The 13,089-nt window shown below is 39.4% G+C and overlaps 1 protein-coding gene across 2 annotated transcripts in view; it reads right to left on the reverse strand.

Moving 5' to 3' along the window:
- mid2 (midline 2) overlaps positions 1-13,089 on the reverse strand; it is a 159,946-nt gene that overhangs the window by 111,658 nt on the left and 35,199 nt on the right. Inside the window, exon 2 of one of the 2 annotated variants that reach the window (XM_074674168.1) lies at positions 12,604-12,662. The exons of the other annotated variant lie outside the window; for it this stretch is intronic. The gene's annotated coding sequence lies outside the window, so the exon portion shown is untranslated. The remainder of the gene's footprint in view (positions 1-12,603; positions 12,663-13,089) is intronic. 2 annotated transcript variants of the gene reach the window in all.

The raw sequence follows: 13,089 nt of genomic DNA on the forward strand, positions 1-13,089 counted from the left end.
GACTGGAGCCAAATACAGGCTGGACACAGACATACAGCCAAAGCTGGGGAGGGACAACTCACTTGTTTTCATGTTTTATCAGCAGAAAAGCAGGAAAGAAGAACAAAGGAGAAAAAAAGATGGAATAAAAACAGTCTACTTGTCACCTGTTCTCATATCTTTATAAGTCATTCAGACAGACACACTGACTGCTCCAGAGATTGAGACCCCCTCTATATTTTCATTGTAAACAAGGATGGGCACTAGTATATTGTGCTTTGGAGCCATGACATACACTGAGTCACTCTGTTTGTCTGCAGGTGTTGAAGCCCTATGATCCTTGTGTGGGTGCTTTTACCGTTGTCTCTCTATATTTTAATAATGAACTGTATTGAAAACATGAATGTCATGACAGCTCCCCTAACTTTAAGGTCCTTCCTAAATTAGCAGATTAGAGAAGGAACTGTGAGAGAAAATGAAACAAACACAATAAACACAAGAGTCATTGAATGTTGCAGAGTGCAAGTGTCTACATCAAATCAACAGTTACCAATCAGTAAGTTAAATGTGTGTTTAGGTTATCAGGATTTAGAATCAGTGATGGAGCTCCAGCAGCCAGATCACTGGGCTCAAAAACAGAGCGGTTGGAGGGTTCTGTGAATTCTACCTTTAGCCTGTTGATTCTTGCACTGACTGCTATGTGCTTGGCCATCACCTGCAGCTTCACACCTATTCAAATTAGACACAATGCAAGTGATAACAGAATTGTAATCAAAGGACTCAATATTTTTTGGGAAAATGATCCTTTTCACACTATTTGGCCTTTGCAGTCACAACTTTATAGGAAGCAGCCTAACAGGCAGTACACAGTTTGTCGCAAATGTAGGGCTGAATTAGACACTCATAATAAACATAAATGTAGTAGTAGTAGTAGCATTAGTAGTAGTAGCATTAGTAGTAGCATTAGTAGTAGTAGTAGTAGGATTTATTCAGTCGTTATAAAAGTTGCAATATTTGTCACAAATAAGACATTTTAAACCAAAATTTTTAAACAAACTGAGATTCTTGTATTAAGTAGTGACTGAAGAGGTCTAGGCAGCAGAAGCAGGGTGCTTATCTGGGGCCAGCCTACATATCTAAACATATCTCCTTTTTATACTACTTTTGGCTTTCTAAACAGAAAACTTGCATACACTTCTTAAATTGTGTTGAGTCTTCCGAATTAAAAAAAAAAAATTGCACAGCATCTGGAAGTGAATTTAGTTTTGCTGTAAACATCATTAGCATTACTTTTTGTAATGTGTGAATTTAGAAATAAAGGATGTATGTGATATTATAAAATCCAGATGCAACAATGAGCTTAAAAATACCAGATTGTGATGAGGAGGCAACAAAGTTAACGCACAGTCAACATGTTGAAAATGAAGTTTCGTGCCTGATGTGCATTGAAACCAAGGGTAACATTTTTATGTGATGTCTCACCAACAAAGCCTAAAAATAAAGCAAAAATCAGGTGTACAGACAAAGAAGAAGAACAACAAAAAAGAACAGCTATAAAACAGAAGTAATATTATCAAAATAAAAAAGACAGATGGTTGGGCTCATCTGTTAAAAATAAATAAATAAATAAAAAAAACCAGCACACACCAACCTTTTCTTTTAGGCAGTCCAATGTTTCGTGACAACACTGATACTGCTTACATAACTTTGTCTCATGGGATTTTATATTAACATGCAGCTGTCAAGAATATGTAAAAAGGATCTAGGAATGAATCCAGCTTTAACCACATCTTCCATAATGTCATGTCATTTTTTTCTGCTTGAGTAATCGCCCGCTTTGGAAACACAGAGCTTCTCTTTAGCTGTCACAATCGGAACAATCAGAGACCTTCTTTTTTTTCTTTAATGATTCAACAAGTTGGATTTACTATTACGCTGATGGCTTAGCAGCACCGCTCCATGTTACATTTAGCAATCTGGTCTGTTCCCAGAGGCAGAGTGATGACTTGTTTGTGTGTTCGTTTAAAATACAGCCCAGCTGGGACACATACACGCATTAGTTCTTTCCAGTCACTGCTGCTCCATTACTCGTCTGCTTGTGTCTGTCACTGACCCATTAATGTTATGTATCTTACTTTACAGGGACCTAATGAACTGCAGAGGTGGATTTGAAAAGGCTCAGTGAAACAGGAGTGTGAAGTAAAAGATATACATTAAATGAAATCCATTTGTGTCAGAGCCAGACTTCACAGTGATGGAGGAGGCAAAGATATGGGAGGAAGAGTTTACCCAGAGAGTAATAATGTACGGCCCTAATCACACATGAACTCCTCACATATTCTAGCTAATCCTTGGACATCTGAGGCTTGATTTCTCCAGAAACTTGTCTGCACCTCACAGCTGAAGCTCATCTGTATCAGATGTGCCTGGATAAACGCATGGACAGACAACTTTGTAGTTGTGTCATGTATTGTATTTTCCTTGTTTGATTATCTCTTCTTTGTAGACTTGTGTCTTTGGTTCTCAGGATATCAGCTGACATAAAGGGAGGCTCTGTAGCTCTGGGGACAGTTTCGATGGAAAACTACAGGAGGAGAAGCAGGCACACAACTCACACACACGCATCTTACTGCACATGCTGTGCAATAAAAAAAAATTCCCATGCGTATATTTATTGCATAACACAACACACAACACAACTGCAGTCCACAGCAAAACAACAAAATCAAGGAGATTGACGGATTATGTGTGAGACCATCAACTGTGCTGACATAATCATATCTGACGATGCAGCGTTGGAATTAAAGCCTAGTTGGTGCAGAGTGGATGACATTACTGGTGGATTTGGAACAAAGCGTGTAAATATCCACTCAGCCACTGCAGCAAAAAGTAAGCAACAGAAGCAGGAAGAGATAGAGAGCCTTGGAGGGAGACGAGAGACAGAAAAAGCAAAAAGACGGAGGAGGCAAATCAAGAAAATATGGGTCAGACAGAGAGAGGGAGAGAGCTCAGTGTAAAGCAGAATGTGTAAACATGTACAGGCTTAATCTAGTTATCTTTCTTTCTGAAGAACCTCAGATCAGACGCTTGATTAAAGTAAGAGGAGCGGACAGACAAGCAGGTAGCATGGAGGGAGTATGCCTTAAAGATGGATAGAGTGCCCTATAGAGCAGACGTAATTAGAGATGAAGAAACAGTAGTGAGCAAGAAACATATGCAGTGAAGATTACAGTGTATTTCATTCCTATGAGCAACTGGCATAACTGGCATTAACAGAAAGAACAAATATGCAGCCTAATAAAACTTGACATTTTAACTGAGTCCTAAGACCGCAATACATCTATGAGGTTAGTAACTTAACTGCCTTTTTGGTAATGATATAAAACCTTTAAAATAATTCAAGGTAACATTGTTAATTACACATGTGAATAAAGGGTCATAATGGTTCACTGTCTGCTGATTTAAACAATCCTTTAGGTAAAAAAAGATGTATACATAATTATGTGCAAAATGTTTTTTTTTTCTTTGGAGTAGTATTTATGTTCATATTTTAAAATGTTGTGTTCACACAGATGTAGTTTCTAAATTTCAAAATATGTTAGTGAAGTATGCAACTTGCTGGTTTATGGCTGGTCGGTTAAGGGTTGTATACATATGTAGTTAGGACATAGGGTAGGCATTATTTATTTAGTCGATTTAGAAAAGCTGTTTTTTTTCTACCATCAATTCTTACATGATTTGATACAAGAATGAGATAGAAACAAGCCCCCAGTAAAAACTTTGTTGCTTTAGCACATCTGCTTTATGTGCTGGAGAGGGGGAGACTACAATACAGCAACAGCAGTGGCAGCCTGAGCTGAATTTTTTTTTACCAGAAGACAGTTGAAGGTCCTGCTCTGTGGTTGATCTATAATGCTGATGTGCTTCATCATGGAGGTTATGTTCCCTCATTGCAAGAAATATTTTGCAGCATAAGCTGCATATCTTTTGCTTTGGTAAAATGAAGCCAGACTTTGCAAACTCAGCCATTCTTGTAAGAAAATGACCACAAAAATTTCCTTTGTTTAGTTTTATACCTGTTGACCGGAGATTCAGGTTTCTTTAAATACTCTATTTGACAGTACATCAGTGTTTGTGCAACAGTGGGGTAATTTTGATGATTGTATTGGACTGATGTTGTGTGATAAGACCCTGAAGACAAGACAGAATTGAAAAGCTTTAACAACATGATCTTTGGAGCCAGGTCATGATAGAACAACCCTCATCCCTAAATCCTCTTTAAGATATCATTGTTTTCCCCCTCAGCTTACTTTAATGTCAGTATTGAAGATATTTTTATGCATACTTTTAATACACCTACATCATATTTGTACGTATTGTCTTTAATTTTTACCGTCATGTTCCTTATTCAGGCCAGTACAATTTAAAAAATCCTCTTGTGCAAACTATCAGCCTTGGGACAAGAATTACACATTTACAGCTGGATTAGCATGTCAAAAAGAATTTTTACCTGAAATTTTCAAATTTCATCAAGTGGGAGGAGAGCTGCTGATAAGACAGTATCAACTCTAAAATACAGTATTCAAGTAAAAGGATGATTTATGCAAACTTAAGACCACAAGGATGAGCAACCCAAAACCCCCATAATCTCTTTCTTAATTCATTATTCATACCTCACACTGATTGCACGCCCCGCTCACTTTCTGTAATTTCATAACTCTTGGTTCAGCAGCAAATGACCTCATGATTTTTTAAAGAGAAACCAGGCAACTCGGAGTGTGAGGCATTTTCTCTTGACACGCACATCATGGTAAATGGTAAATGGACTTGTACTCATGCAGCACTTTTCTAGTCTTTCTGACCGCTCGGAGAGCTTTTACACGACTCTCTCACACTTCTGTTATCCCACCACATTCATACTCTAATGTTTAAGAGCATTAAACAATGCCATTCAAATGTATCCATAAGGAGCATCCAGGATTCAGTACCGTTTTATAGGACATTTTGGCACATGAAGATGTGTTCTTCCTGTTGATGTAAGAGGCCAACACTAAGCCCTTCTCAACTGATCGTTTCCCTTTTGGCTGCTCCTAAAAAACAAACAGGTCTGGGTTTCATCCTAATTAGTCACCTTAACTGGGGCAGCTCTGAGAGGAAGGTTTGGTGAATAACTCAGGGCTCCTAGGAAAAAAAATGGTGTTTGAACAAACCTGTCAAAATCAATATTCCACAAATGAACAGCTTAAAAGATGGCCCGAATAAATGGAGTCATTTGGAAGGAAGGTATAAGGTCCATCTGGAAGAACAGTGTTTTGGCTCTATTTCTGAGCTGTTGCACGGCTAACACAAGTTACTATTGGTCCCCTGACTGAGCATGCACTTCTTAAGAATGTGTCCAATCATTAATTTGTACATGGTTTTGACAGTAAAGTTTTCTCTGTATGGTATCAAAAGGGTATCTGTGGTATGTTTTGGAGAATGTAGGTAACTTAATCTACTTGTTGCCACCTTTGGAGCTAAAAGTATGTGAAAATGTCCTTTCGTTTAAAATGGCAAAAGTAAAACAATTCACCTGAAAAATTCAGAGAACAGACTCTGTTGTCACTTTTGATCTGTGGTTGGAAGGATTTGTCAACATATAACTTGTGGGGAGACTGAAGAGGGGATAAAATGTTTTACAAGATCTGGGACTGTACAAGAAACATTCATGGACATGGCTTTTGAAATCAGGTACTTAAGGTGAGGTGGCTCAGAGATTCTTGGCTGTACTTTTGTGTTTTCTGATATTCGTAAGTGTAAAAAAACAAACCTAAATTCTCAATTAATAAATAAATAAAATAAAAAAAATATGCTATGAGGAGGATCTGTTTAATTGGACTGCCTCACCACCTACTCAAGCACACTGTTGTAAATTACTTTTAGTGAGGCATGTGTTTTGAAATTAAATGGAGATTGAATTGAAAAAAATCTTTGTTTAAGACAACTTTAAACTGGATACAACACGCTGAGGTAAGGTATTTATTAGTCCAGTTATGTAGTGATATGGTTTGAAACGTGACATCAAGCAAACGTTGTAGTAGCTGGCTATATGTAGCCCCATTGGTGCGCTAACGTTATCTGTAGGCTAACATGACAACAAGTAGACACTCATTTTGTATGTAGCTTAGTAGTTGTCTATATTTAGCCCAGCTGGCAGCCCAGTGCGCTGAGACAAGTTCGTAACAATAGTGCATCTTGGTTATGTCCTGCCAGTCATCTACCAAGCAGATGAGTTCTACTGTTGCACCATGAATGCGTTGACTAAATGAAAATTAGATGCTATATCACCACAAAAAAGGACAGGCCCACAAGGGAAAGAAAAGTCCTCCTTCTCACATTTATATCTTCCTCTATTTGTTCAGCAGATCTGGATACCTGTGCTGGTAATTTGTCTTTGTGTTGTAAATTGGTCCTGTTGTCATTCGAGTGTAGCTGATTGGAGTAAGTTGGCATGCACAATGAAGAACGATAGATTTACTGACTATAGCTTTTATGTTTCAGGCAACTGCAGAGTTTTCTTTCTGTAAATAAGATGATAGAGACCAGAGAAATGCTCTTTTTTAAATTTTTGAAGAACCTCAGGGATGTTTTCATTTGACGTCTTCCTAGTTCTTAGTTTCTTGGAAAGTAGGGGTCAGAAGCTTCACATCCGTCAGAAGTAGTGAAGAAGCTTTTTATTCAACAGGAGCCATTTCAGTCTGCTCTAAGCTGTTTTATTTACTTTTTTACTCAGTGCCATGACATATTTTCATTGCTGTGATTGGATGTAGTAGTCAGCTGCATTCAGAGGTATTTTGGTCAGAGTCTTTTAAAAACATCCCTAGAAAAGCAAGCTAAGATGTTTAAGGCTAGTTGGAATGTGTGTAGCGGTCTGACCGATAGAGGTCATATTTTGCAGACAGAGTATGTTTGATAAAGCAGAGACTTTTTTATTCCAGTCATTTCCCTTGAAACTCTTAACACAGCGGAGTCTAAAAAGAATCTCATTGGACTTTGGCTGACCTCTAAAAAGCACATTTACAACCCAGACATTACCCTGGTGCAGAAAATTTACCTTGATATCACATTTTTTCAAATGAGGAGAAAATTGACTAAAAAATTAAATAAAGTGCTCCCAGTTACTGAGTACGGGCCAATAACGCAGCAGAATTTCACACTTGGGATATTTTCTCATACAGTTTGAGCAGACACCATGAAATAGCCTATAAAGGTGTTGTCAAAACACAGACTCTGGGCTGCTCTAAAACCTGCGTGCAGTCTTGTTAAAGTGCTGTTACGCTAAATGCAGCCACGTCCACTGACAGCTTGGCTTCAGGTGTTGGCAGAAACTTCTCCAGCCTTGTTCTCCTGCCCTTTTTCTCACCCTTTATATCTATTACTTTGTAAAATGCTGACCACCGACTCAACTTTGTTCCCATATCTCTTCATTAACATATACAGTAGCTCAACTCAATAGCTTCTTTTTCAGCTGATTTCCGAATTCAAAGGATTATTACTTTCTTATCTCCTCCCCTTCCGCTGCAGCTCTTCCTCCTTCTTTTTCCTTATCGTCCATCTCATCTCTGACCCCTCTCTTCTCTTTCCCCCTCCTTCTTCTAATCATTCAGAGGAACAGCAGAGCTCTTCATCAGGTACCTGTCAGGAATCTGTCAAAGTCCAGGCCGGTCTCAGCGTGATTGATTTTTTGCCCACCTGAGTCTCTGGTAATGACTGACTGTCAGTTGTTTTACTGCCCGCCCTGCCTCCTCTTAGTATCTCCTGTCACTGCAGCATCCTAGTACTAAATCTCTCCACTCCGACCTACAGTGCATTATCTAGCTTGTCTTCAGATGAGATTTACGTGGGTACCCCATGGAGTGAGCTTGTCCTTCATTCAAATCACAGAGGAGAACTCTATCAAGGATGATTATTTTAAAGAAAAAACATCGTTTATATTCTGCCAGCAAATGCAATATCTCTTTAACACCTAAAGTTTCCAATTATTCTGAGGCAATGACTTTTGTGACAGCAGTTAATAAATGTCTGTTTGGTATTGCTGTGTTTTGATTCGGTCTGGTAACGGCGTGTAAAACAGTTTGGAGGCAGAGGCAGCAGACTATTTTGAGTAGAATGAAATGCTAACTTTGGAGCTTTGCCATTTAGTGAAGTGCTGGCAGGATAAATTTTCAGTGTAGTGAGCCAACAATATTCTAAGTAGGATCTTAGCTTGTCCCATTGATACGTTTGAAATGAATTATATTCAGACTTTATTCCAGGGAAGATGCTTTAACGAGCTAATAACATCTTCATATCTGATTTTGTTTTTTTCGAAAATCAAACTTTTTTTGACAAAAGAAACCCAAACATGGTTACTTGGTCTGCTCTGTGATCGGCTTGTTTCAACTAAAAAAAAGATAAAATTGTTACTAATATTGCAAGTTACAATAATTCCTGAGTTGTATAATGTGGCATGGGTACACACATCTGGTTTTCAACATAGGCACTTAAAAATAACAATTGTACATCTCTTGAAGCGCCTTGCAGAAAAGTCTGTGGTCATTTAAATGCTGGTCAGCTTTATGGTCATTGCCTTGTTGGCTCCCACAGCAGCAGGCCACTGGTGGTGGTGTCCCAGTGTCTCTGGTAGATTCAGGTCAGCCTCATCCTCCTGGATGCTATATTCTTCCTCATCCTTTGCAATGCATCACAGAGCTGCTCGGTGGTGACATGATTGTCCTGATTGACAGAGTTCATTTGATTTTGCACATTTTGCAGTCTGAGCTCTGACCTCAGTGTGATTCCAAAAGATTAAATGAAAACATGTTAGAAATACTTTTAAAAACATCCCTGCCCCATGGTGGACCCCAGACTAGGCATGGGTACCAAATTAGGTACTTTTATATGTATCGACCAAATCCTGTTAAATGTAGCGGGTACTAATTCATGTGAAATCAAAAGGTACCATTGTTTAGGTACCTAAATGCATCCTTGTGACTGTGGGGGAGAGGAAGAAAAGGGTATTTTCCCATGCTGGACATGAACACAAAATTGCAAGGTTATATATTAAAGACTAAATATGTTAAATTGAAAAAGATTGCCAGGTACCGGGCAGGTACCGTATTGTTTCAGATATGAAAAGGTACCCATCCCTACCTCAGAATGTGCTAGGATGTACAAGAGGAGTACCAAAAAAGAGTGAAAGCAGGAACACAACACATCCCTGGATGAATTCACCTGGATGCAGAGCATCTTTCACACAGGTGAACCTTCCATGTTCGGAGTAAGACACATCTCAATATCTCAATCTCCCTCTTGCTGTTAACTCCCCTCCTTCTCTGCTTTTCTTTGCCTTCTTCTCGTTCAGCCTGGCAGGGACAACCCAGTGCCCACAGAGAACAGGGTTGCAGCAGAAGGCTTCTTTGAAAGCAAGCTCTGGCAGCAAAACTTTTATCTAGTCCTCCACCTGACCAAGGCAGACTGCAGGGCAGCTCTGCTGTCAGGAGGTACTCACCAAAGGAAGGAGGGTAGGAGGGATGAGACGAGGAGAGGAAAGAGGATAAAATTGCAATGAGCGGGAAAACTGAAAAATGGGCAAAAAAAAAGCCCCGCTAGTATTAATAATCTATTTATGCTTTTGCCAACCCCACCTCATCCCCCCAACCCAAAAAGAGGGAATAAATGAAGACGAAGGAGAGGCAGACATCAGAGGAAAAAAGAAGGAGAGCACAGGAGTGGGAAGCAGAAATGGAGCAAAGAGATGAGAGATGAGAGACTCTTGTGGCTCATGAAAAAGAGCCAATTTACAAAGCTCCTGCTGATACAGATACTTGGGTCTCCTGCTTTTACCAAAAATATGTCTGACAGAATAATCAGAGGAGGATTTTGCTTAATTCTGCTGAAAACGTGTCATTTCTGCTGTTCTGATCCAAGTCATGCAACACAATACACAAAAAATACTGCTTTACATGCTAAAAACATCCTACAGTGAATTACTGGTTACATGAAAAGCTCCAGCTGAGCAGGTTCTTAAACATGAAAGGCCTGAAAATGCAACACAAAAGCATTAAATGATTTCTATTCACACCAAGCAAGACTCTATGCTGCATAGATATTGCATCTTTGGCAGCGTTACTGTGTACATTATCTCAGCACGCCACTACTTGGCCTATTGCATCTGTTGCCGAGTGTGTCTCCTTGACAGGCAAAGACGGAGCGCTTGAAGAGTGTGTGATGTGCCTCGACGGGAGGCCTGCAGGGAGAGGGAGAAAAGTTAATGTGTGTCTGTATTTTTGAGTGTCTTTGTGTGTTAAAGCTGCTCTAAAAACAGGGCGCATGCTACTTTTGGTAAGGCTTGTAATAACTCAAAAGCCTCCCATTGACAGCAGCTGTCTATAGCCGTGAAGGACTGCAGGTTTGATAAATGGATTCTCTCACAGCAGTATGTACGCCCGTGTGGGCTCATGGGAAAATGAAGGAGGAATGCTGCAGGGCAGGCCTGCCCTGAGTCTTAAATGCCAGGTCTGGAAACACAGATGAGGATCATTATTGAGGCAGACGGTGTGTTTAAGGCTGACAAAATGCTGTTTATCTCAGTCACGGCCAACCCTCTCAATTGTCTAGAAAAGACAACAAGAGAAATGGAAATTCATCTTTTAAGTCAGCATGTATTTAAAGTGTAATCTGTCCCTGAGAGGCCATCATTAAAAAAACAATGTTACCCAATAGCAAAGGCCCAGCTTCAATGGCTTTCAAATGAGCCTCAATATAGCCTTTTTTATTCTCCCTCCTTTTCTTTTGTATCAAAGACAACCTTGATCAAGTTCATATTAGATGTAAATGCCTCCCATCAAAGACAAACAGTGTAACCATGGGAACTAAACCCCTTGTTCAGAAGAAAAATAGATTGTTTTTTTGTCCATAGCCCTCCATTAAGCCTTTCGAGCCCTAGGGAGACAACTGCTGAATAGAAAGCATATCACTTATAATCAATGTAGCATGAATGAACCAACATTATGTCTATTAAGGATCCCCTCTGATGGGATGAGACACAAGTCAATACACTGTGTAACACCTGAAAAGTTGTAGAGCTGCATCTGCAGGCTGCACCATACTAATGAGATATTGTGTCTGCCGGGGGAATAAAGTGAGTTTCTGCAATAATAATCTTTTGACCCACTTTTGGAAAACAGAATATTTTCTTCTTAAATGAAGAAAAACTCAGTACTACAAGAGAGCTGCCAAGGAAAGGGCTTGCTATTATGGTATGCTACCATTTCAACTTATTACAGACTATTCTTTATTATTATTGGAGTCTGAGAAGCATCGTGTAGTACTCAACTTGTGTATAAGAATGTCAGTCTAATCTCTCCACACAAACACAGGGAGCTTTAGGAGCCTGGTACTCATCCTCTGGAGGAGGTTGAGTTAAGTAAGCTCTCGTCAGAAGGATAAACTCATGAAAAAAAGTCAGTCAAGCAGTCTTAAAGACAAGAGGCTGACAAGAGGCCGAGGACTTCAGCCATACAATCTAACACGAGCATTTTGCCTTCACTCAGCCAGGGGGCTGAAATGATAAATCAAAACATTAGAGGAAAACACTTTTGCTAATATCTGAGATTATTTCAAAAAGCAAGGCTATCAGTTGGTATGACGCAGCTCTAAAAGACACAAAACTCAAAGCTTTTTAACAATAATACTTCAGGTTAATATTGATAAAACCAAGGAATTAAAAATGACTAGGAATTAGAATCAAAATGTGTCATTTGAATGTCTTTCATCTTTATTGATATCAGTGGGAAGCAGGTGGTGTTTTGCTCCAGTATTGATAACAAAACTTATATGATTAATACTGAAAATCCTGAAAGGATACAAGTCACACCACTGGAATTAAGTTTCAATACAAAAAAAGAACATGCTAATGCAACAAACCTAATGTTTCATATGACAGAGGTCCATGTGTTTATGCTAACTGCTAACATCTGCAGACAAAGCATTTTGTGACCGTGAAGCGTCCACCTGACATAAATACTTTCCACTGTATAGTCAGGGCTTCCTATTCTTTTCTCCAACTCGACAGGGAGGCTCATAGCGGAGCAACAAGATGTAAACTCAAAAAAGACACTGGAATGGTTTAAAGATATCGTGTGTAAATTTTACCATTACAAGTCAGATCTGGAGAGGATTCAAACATGGGGCAGTCATGTCCAAATTATGACCTTATCCTACTTTTGGCCTCAACACCACTCAACTTGTGCAATTTTGAAGCCTACTTAAATGATGATGATAATGTAGCCAAACTGGAAAGGTCACCACCGAAAAAGCATCACATGTTGGTTTGAAAACTAAAATAAATGTAAAGGAACACTTACATTTCGTGGTGAAAATTCTTTATCAACAGGTATATGGAAGCATAGCTATAAATTATTAAACGCACATTGGTCAACAGTCTGGCACTACTGTGCTGAAATGGCAGAGAGGTGCAGACAGAGATGTGAATTGGGGTTATGGAAGGAGAATCAAGGGAAAGGATCCTGCAGAGTGGAGTTAAAAATAGAGCATGAAGTAGAGGAAGAAGAGGAGGGGGAGAAGGAGGAGGAGGGGACATACCTGTGGGCTCAGAGGTAGCCTAGTTAGTACTGAGTAGCACCACCGTGGACAACGACGGGCTGGAGAGGGAGACAGAAAGAGGAGAGGAAAAGAGGGGGAAAAGGAGCAAAGGATGGAGACAAATGAGAAAAAAAGGATGTGGATAAAACGAGGTGAAAACCCGATGAGTTATAATGAGCAGGGGAAGAGTTGGGGGGAAAGATAATGAGAAAACAAGTTAGATTATCATGAAAACCCATGTTTGAATAAAAACAGACAATAATTTCACAGCAGGCTGCGGACGGCAGCAATGACTAGAAACAGTCAGGGACAGATGCACACACTGAAGGAACAAATGTTCCGCTCACACATGCTCACACACAGACACACAGACACACAAACACACACACACAAAATTTTGTTGGCGCTTAAGGCATGATGTCGATAACTGATCATTAAGTAGATAAGCCTAGATAGAAATAATCCACTTTACATAGAAATATGTAT

Source organism: Halichoeres trimaculatus, unplaced genomic scaffold (assembly GCF_033239565.1).
Source record: "Halichoeres trimaculatus isolate MK-OKI-2021-1 unplaced genomic scaffold, fHalTri1.1 fHalTri1_scaffold_7, whole genome shotgun sequence".
In the NCBI taxonomy this organism is placed as follows: domain Eukaryota; kingdom Metazoa; phylum Chordata; class Actinopteri; order Labriformes; family Labridae; genus Halichoeres; species Halichoeres trimaculatus.